General features: G+C 37.2%; 1 non-coding gene across 1 annotated transcript; it reads left to right on the plus strand.

Annotated features, from left to right (window-relative positions):
* The first annotated feature begins 1,552 nt into the window (after positions 1–1,552).
* On the plus strand, positions 1,553–1,659 carry LOC145161952 (small nucleolar RNA R71). Its single transcript, XR_013738808.1, has one exon. It is a non-coding gene; the product is annotated as a small nucleolar RNA R71 (small nucleolar RNA).
* The last annotated feature ends 6,914 nt before the right edge of the window (positions 1,660–8,573 follow it).

Here is an 8,573-nt window from a genome sequence, read left to right on the forward strand (position 1 = left end):
ACTCGCAACATGAGTTTTGATTCGCGTATATCTACCAAGGCTCAAGCAGTATTGAGAAAAGGACGCCCAAGGATAATTGGGACATTTTTATCTTCTTTCATGTCAAGTACTACAAAATCAGTTGGAAATTTTTTTTTGCCAATTTTTACCAAAATGTCCTCAACCATACCTCGAGGATGAGTCACTGAACGGTTTGCCATTTGAATTTTCATTTAATTAGCCATCAAATTTGGTTGATTGAGCTTTTGATAGAACGAATAAGGCATTAAATTTAGGCTTGCTCCAGAATCAGCTAAAGCGTAAGTTTTCATGTTGTTTCCAAATTCACATGGAAGTGTAACGCGTCTAGGATCTCTCATATCTTTGGTATTTCTCCCATAATTACCATGGAACTCTGCTTACTAGGTACAAATTTGGAAGTCTTCTCTAATTGTTGTCGATTTTCGAGTAAATCTTGAAGAAAATTTGCATATTCGGGCACTTGTACCAAAGATTCAATAAAAGGAGTATTAATAGGAATACCCTTAACTTGCTTCATAAACTTCATATGTTCTATCTCTAGTGGATGAATTTTTTCTCAAGAAGGAAACGGTAGCGGAGGATGAAAAGTTTGAGTGCAAGAAGAATTTTTCTTTTCAGACCTTTCCCACGTCGTGGAAATTGAATCTCCACATTGTGATGTCGAGGATTCAACATAAATTTTATCTTCAATTTTCGACTTCTTTTGCTATGGTTCGAGCTGATTTGGCTCTTCTTCTAGGGCTTCTAGGAACTCAGAAATAGTATGTTCTTCAGTGTCAATTGCCATGACGTGCGGTTGAGGCTTTTTATCTAGAATTTTTGGAGATAATCATTCATCAACCAATGTAGTTAATTGACCAAGTTGAGCTTCAATGTTTTGGATTGATGCTTGATGATTTCTAGGTAAAGCTTGTTGATCCCTCATTAGAACTTTTTGGTCTCTTATTGCCGCATCGGCTTCATCATGATGTTTTTCCGAAGCTTCCATGAATCTAGTAAGCATAGACTCTAAATCAACTTTCTTTTCAGGTTGTGGTTGCTCCTTTTGGTAAAAGCCTCATCCTGTTTGCCTAAATTTCTCGTCTTTTTGCTTTTTGTATTCATCGTATGGCAACCATTCTTTCTTTGGCTTCCTCCAGTCATCATCATATCGGTCTCCACTTGAGTAGAAGACTTAAACCTTCTTATTCCCGTTATCGTCTAGATGGCAATCTTTTGTCAAATTTGGACCATTGCACTTTTCATAACCCACACATATAGTATGTATGGATTGATCCATCTTTGTCATTCTTCGGTCCATATTATTTAGCATAGCCAAAATAGTTGCCATGTCTTTAGAAGTGCCACTCCCCATTCCTTTTTCTCCATCATTTCTAGGATTGTGATACTCACGCGAATGCTTAGAAAATTCCTTAATTAACTCCTTAATTTCAGCTGGATTTTTCTTAGTTAAAGGCCCTTGCGAACAAGGAGTTGTCTCGTCAAGACATTCTCCCCATCGTAGAAGATTGAAACTTATTGTTGCTCGTTCAAATCATTTTGGGGACAATTTCTAATTAATCCCTTGTATCTCTCCCAAGCTTCGTATAAGGACTCCCCCACATGTTGCTCAAAGTTTGCTATGGCCTTTTTGAGTTTAGAAATTTTAGATGGTGGGAAAAATTGTTGGAGGAATTCTTCACGCATCTGTGCCCAACTGGTGATTGTCCCTGGTGCAAGAGATTTCAACCAGTCTTTAGCTACCCCTTTAAAAGTAACCGGAAGCATTCGTAACAAGACAGTCTCTTGAGGAACTTTTAGATTGTTAAAATAGTCAGTTATGTCATTGACTTCATCGAGGTGCTTGTATGCATCTTCATGGTCTTTTCTGGAAACTGGTATATCCTTCAGCGCGGTAAGGATATGTCCCTTAAGCTCGAAGGTAGCAGTAGCAGGAATTCCGGGTTGCACAAGTCCAGGACCGGTGTCCTCTCTTATTCTTTTCTTGTAGGCTTCCATTGTCATGTCAGCAATGTCCGCCATCTTGTCTTTTGGCTCGTCTTCGGGTTCACTACTTTTGTCTGTTTCGTAACCAACGTCCTTTGGATTGTTCTTAGTGTCTTCTAAAGTGCCTTTATCCTTCGGAGGGTTGTTTGATTCTCCTACGTGCTTTCCTTTCTTCTTACCAAAAACTGATTTAAGATCTTTGAACGGTGATTTCTTTGGTGTGTTTGTTTCTCCTAAGTTCTTGTCCATCTTTTTCCGAAGTTCTAACTCTAAATCATCAAGCGGTGGTGTCAAAGGTGTATTGGATCCACGGGTCATGTACTACTGCATCAAAAACAAACAATAAAAACGTAAAAACGAACAAAAAGTCATTAAAAAGTCCTACTGTATGTTCACCACGACGTGGTAATGGTACCACCTCGTGTTGAAGCAGAAAAACTAAACAGAAAGCTAAAAAGAAAGAAAACACAAAATAACTAAGATCATGTCGTGAGCTTTAAGAGTTCACGTCGTGACTTCGGTAATTCAGAAAAAAAAAAACTAATGCTAAAAGTTAACTTTTTGCAGCTTTTATCCAACATAAAGGATCGATTAATCTAAAGCAATTAAATCTAAAACTAAATAGCCGCTCCCCGGCAACGGCGCCAAAAACTTGATGTGCTTTAAATTACCCACTAGTTTTAAATTTATATCCCTACGAACTTAACTAGCTAGAATGCACCTATACAGTGTACCTAGTCGGTTTATAGAATAATTTCAGTAAATCGGGTGTCAATCTTAGGGAACAGATTTAATTTACTGACCGAATTACTACTAGATTAATCTAAAAATAAGCAAAAGTTAAAATTGGATTTTATCTGATTTTGCAAGTTCAGACAAACTTAAACTCTTTAACTAACGATTCAATCAATTACTAAAAACACTTCCATTTAGTTCGAATCCACTTCTCCTATATGGTTAACTATTAATTATGAATTATTAATGTTGGTTATCAATTATTATTTGATTAGCAATTCAAGTCCAAATTTACTAATGTTTTTACTAATTAATGTAAAACTATGTATCGGCATATACTAGCAAACACGGAATCAGTTATAGAATGTAGATAAGCTATGTAAGATTGATCTAAATAAACACAATTATAGTCACAATTTATGTTCTCCAGCACAGCTAAATTAGTCACTATTCTCACTTATCTAAGATTTGGTCGATCCTAGCTCTAGCAAATGGTCACTAAACTACTAGGTAACAAGTTCATGTAATTTAATGGTCACTAAGCTTCACAGAACCTGAATTCAGGCATTCAAAGTGTCAAATATTAACATGCTAGGTAAAGATAATCAAACATAAGCTCATAACCAACAATTACAATCCACAATTTAATAAAGTAAACAATAGAGTTTAAGCTTCATCTAGCTAAACGGAAGGTACTAGATTCAGCTACTCATGGCTGAAAACATGAAGAAAATCTCAACAATGGAAGACATGATTGAAGTGTACCAAAATAATGTGATGTATATATTCTTCAATCTCTTGATCTTCCAATAAATCTCCTTACTAGAATGCTTAATTTTGGTTTTCTCTAACTAATTCTTCTCCAGAATTTCTCTGAAAATCTTCCAAGCCCCCATCAAAACGTGAAAGTGAATGAGTATTTATAATTTTGGGAATTTTCATGCTTCAAGACGTGAACAAGGATTTCACGTCGTTATTTGGGTACACATCCTTATCGGGCAAGGACTCTGACTTCTTGTAATGACATGTTCTGAATCGTTACCCATTTGGGTGTGAGTGATGAAATGTATATGTTTTAGGCATTTAGATTTGGTTTTGGAGCCAAGGGGTATTTTGGTAAAATGGCAGCGGGCTTTAATGGAAATGTTCGGGGATCTGTATGGCAATTTTGAGTTGATAAAAGTGTAGTGCTTCTCGATACCTTTTCATAGATATAAGGATGGTCGAAATCGGAGTTGTATCAAAGAAGTTATGGCCTTCGGAATAAGTAAGGGTTTGAGGGAAAACCCTAGTATCCAGGGCGTACCAAGGGAGTACACAAGGCGTACTTATGTGAAGGGAGTTACGCCATGCTTAATAAGGAGTACGCTTAGCGTACTGCGAGGTTGGGATCGGCGTGCGAGACCTCGTACGTTGGGCGTACGAGGAGTACGCTGGGCTTATGAGGGTTAGTGAGAAACCCTAAATTTTCGTATTGTACCCTATAAAAGCTTTATGTTAGCCTCTCTTGTTCATTTCTAAGCCAGCCTCCATACCCTAAAAACCCTAAATCGACCTTGTAGCCTCTTGGTGGTATTCTTGAGCTATTGGAAGGCTTTGGTGCACATTTTGCCCTTGGGAAGGAAAGAAGAGAAGCTTGAAGTTGTTTGGTTTGGTGGAGAGGCTTTGGATCTAGAATCATCATCTTGTGGGGAAGCTTTTTGAGAGTGGGGGTTTTAGCATATCATCAGTCAGAGATTATTCAAGGGTTCAGTTGTCGAGGTGAGTCTCCTCACTGTGCTATGGGTCGAAGGCACCATTATAGGCCCATTTGGTTTATGTATTATAGGAAGACCATGGGGTGGCCCTTGGCATTTGCATGAAAGACCAGGAGGTGGCTCCTGGAAAATCTGTATGCAAGGCCAGAGTTTGGACTCTGGCTCTTGGGGTACAAAGTTATTCATGATTGACTTTGTAAATGTTTGACTTTTGTAAAACCCACTTGCATGTGGTGCATTAGCCTTTAGACCCATGTGTTAGTGAGAGTGAGAGAGAGACATGTAAACACCTCTATATAAGGTGGGTTCATACCACTTGTAGAGGTGTGCTTGAGAGATGTAAAAGTGAGTGTGTAAGTGTGTGTTATTTATGTAGTCTAGATCTAGATCCTTTTTGTGTAACACCATATACAATCAATACATCTCTTGAACACCCAAATCACCATGTTCATTGTGCAATCTTTAATTCCGCATGCCAAACCATGTTCTTATGTCACTACAATTGGTATCAGAGCGGGTCTTCAAGATCAAGGTGATTTTTGAAGAACGATTCTCGGTTTGGCAACTTTTGTCACAATTTGAACAATTTTCGTGAGTCTCTCTCTATGATCTCTCTTAATCTTGTTGATTCGTGCGTTATGTTTTGAATTTTGATCGACTTGTTTCGTTGAATCTAATCTGTTTTTACCTCATTGGAGATTCAACAAATTTTTTTTTTTTTTTTTGATCAAGCCCAATTCAAAAGATTTAATTTCTTTGTTCATAAATTAAAATATGGAGCCCAATCGATTTCACATTCTGAATTTCTGATTACTATTCGTTTAAATCATTTAAGCCCAAATGATCATATTCCGTTACTGTTCATCTTATTTCAAGCCCAATTGATATTCCTTTAAATCCGATTTTTCAATGAAGTAAGCCCACAAGTCTTTAAAATCTGTCTGAATTTTCAATAGCTGTTTGTAAGATAATATGTACATTCGCATATCTTACTTGTACTATCGGCTTCTGTATCTTGTTTATCGATTGTTCTTGAGTTCTTAAATCTTGTTTTCTCATTTTGTTTTCAATCGATATTGATGCTAATCTATAAATGTGATTCGATTTCATGTGATTTGGAACATGATGAAATTGTTTTCATACAAGTTCAAGTGAAGAAATTAAACAATTGAGTTTTTGATCTTGATAATCTGGTTTAAGAACACTTGAAATCGATGAAGAACATTGTTAGAACAGCGAATGAAACGCTTTTTGATCTGAAAGTGGCCATTAGAATTGTCAAATTCGTGTTTTTGGTTCGTTGACTTTCAAAAGTCAAACCCAGAAAAAGTCAAATTTGATTTTCTAGAGAAGAATCCATGAATTGGTGGCTGAAATCCATAGATATAAGTTTTATTGAAGCTATGGGGGTCGAAATCGAGTTTAATTTGGGTTTAATTTTGGAAATGAATGGGAGTGTGTTCATGATGACGAACATTGTGTTCGTTCCTGTTTTCTTCTTGAACGAATTTTAAGGATCGAATAGTTGAATTGAAAAGCAAAGAAATGGAATCGACTTTGGTTATTCTGAGTTCGAATGGTTTGGTTGAGAACAAATTCGCTTTTATGATGCATCGATGAAGAACAGATGGTCGAGGCTGAGTTGTGTTCATTGATTAAAAACGAACTGGGAAGATTTAGAGTCGTTGTTCGAAGTCTGGATTTCAATTTCGTTCGTTTTGGGTTTGTGACTCGATGATTTGATGTCTATGTGTTAAAAGCGAAGCTTGGATCAACTGTAATTTCTTCGATTCCTTTGATTTGGATCGAATATTGAGCTGTGAAGGTTTGATTTGGTCACAGTGATTGTCGATGGTTTTGAATCAATTTGGGTTGTAAACTGAAAGCGAAGTCTGAGTCTTGGAGTCGTAATTTGGATGATTCGCTTTTAGCTTTAGATGTCGTTGTTAAAGAACTGGACGAACGAGAATTTGGGGTTAATGAACAAAGGGTTAACAATCGATTTGGGTTAAGATTCGAAGATTTGGGAATTGATGTTGGCTAATGAAGTTTGATGTTGATGAAAAACGAAGGGTTGTCGATGTTAGCAAAAGAAAGGATTTTGGGTTTGGTGAACTGGAAAACGAACGAAAAACGATGAACTGCAAGAACAAAAATTTGATTTTGGGTTGAATGTACGAAGTGAGTTAATTCGATTCAGAGGTTGGATGATTAAGAGGTTACTGTTCATTAAGAGGCTTCGAATGCCTTCGAATTCGTGAATATGGTTATGGATTTGGTGCTATGATCATACGAAGAGGAGAGAGACAATTTTGGGTGAAGATGATTTTCGTACGAAGGGGAGAGAGAAGGAAAAAGTTTCGTGTGTTTGGGTTGCCTGATTTCGTGTGAATTGAGGAAAAATAAAGCAATGTTACGTAAATGGCCCCTGAAATTTCGTTAGTTTAACACCTTTCCAAATTTTCGTATGAAGAGGAGATGATTTCGTATGAAACGTTGAAAATTTCGAATGTTTGGAATGGAAAAGAAAAATTTTCGAATGTAGTCCCTCAAATTTCGAATGGTTGACAAATGGAAAAAGGCTTCGTATGAATGATCAAAATTTCGTATGTTTTGATCAAAAAGCAGAATTTTCGAATTCAGCCCCTGAACTTTCGAATATTTGGCAACCTCAACAATTAATTGAAGTTTCAAATGTTTGACACTTTTCACCCAAATTCGAAACTTTTTTTAAGTTTCGAATGTTTGGGACAACTCTTCGTATGTTTGGTGCACAAAGACAGAATTTTCGAAAATAGTCCCTGAGGCTTCGAATGTTTGGCGGTTCATACCCAAATTCGAAAAAGGTATGTTTTTGCTGAAAACTGAAGAAAATGCATTTCAAGCCCTTGCAGTTTGTGCAAATTGACGCTTTCTACCCAGCATTGGAAAAGGGGGAGAGTTTTGCATATTTGGTTGTTTTAGGCGCACCGGGTCACTGCAGAATTTTGAAAGTGACAATTTCTACCCATTTTTGAGAAATTTTGTCAAAGACGGTCCGTGAACGAAGCTAAAAATTCAATATTTTTTGGATTTTCCGGATTGAAGCACAAACATGTTAAGGCGGAGTTTTAACACGAAAAATTCCGAATAGAGCACGTTCTCTTTCCTTGAAGGTTTTATAATCAAATTTCGATTATAAAAAGGGGGAGAAATTTATATGGAAATTCGAACTTGATATTTTCATATTACGCGGATTTGACGACCGAAGTGACCTTGATTTTTGAAGTATACGAAATGATGAAATTGGAAGTTCGGAAGTGATGTATTCGAAATGGGTTTGGTTTTATTGAAGATTTTTGGGGTGTGCTTTATGCTCAACTTTTGGTGATCAATTTGGAGTTTGAGAAGCTCATGATCATTCGTTGATGCTTGGTTTGTACGGTCTCACATCCTAGAGCCCAAATTGAAGAATCATAGAAGAATTGAAGATTGAAGTTTGTTTCGACATGTGTCACCTTTGAGGCTCGGATCGCGTAGTTGCTCGATTTTGGAAGAATTGAACTGGGTCATTCATTCCTAACTTTGAGGGGGAGAATGTTGGGGTACAAAGTTATTCATGATTGACTTTGTAAATGTTTGACTTTTGTAAACCCCACTTGCATGTGGTGCATTAGCCTTTAGACCCATGTGTTAGTGAGAGTGAGAGAGAGAGACATGTAAACACCTCTATATAAGGTGGGTTCATACCACTTGTAGAGGTGTGCTTGAGAGATGTAAAAGTGAGTGTGTAAGTGTGTGTTATTTATGTAGTCTAGATCTAGATCCTTTTTGTGTAACACCATATACAATCAATACATCTCTTGAACACCCAAATCACCATGTTCATTGTGCAATCTTTAATTCCGCATGCCAAACCATGTTTTTATGTCACTACACTTGTAGATAAGTAGCTAAGTAGTTGCAGGTTATATGCTAGTTGTCTTTGTGATACTTGCATGGAAGAGCAGGAGGTGGCTCCTGGTACTTCTCTGTAAGATCCAGAGTTTTGGTCCCCGGCTTGGCAAGGAAAGACCATGATACGGCTCGTGGCAT

This window comes from Lactuca virosa, chromosome 2 (assembly GCF_052849685.1).
Source record: "Lactuca virosa cultivar CGN04683 chromosome 2, Lactuca_virosa_CGN04683_v6, whole genome shotgun sequence".
NCBI lineage: Eukaryota > Viridiplantae > Streptophyta > Magnoliopsida > Asterales > Asteraceae > Lactuca > Lactuca virosa.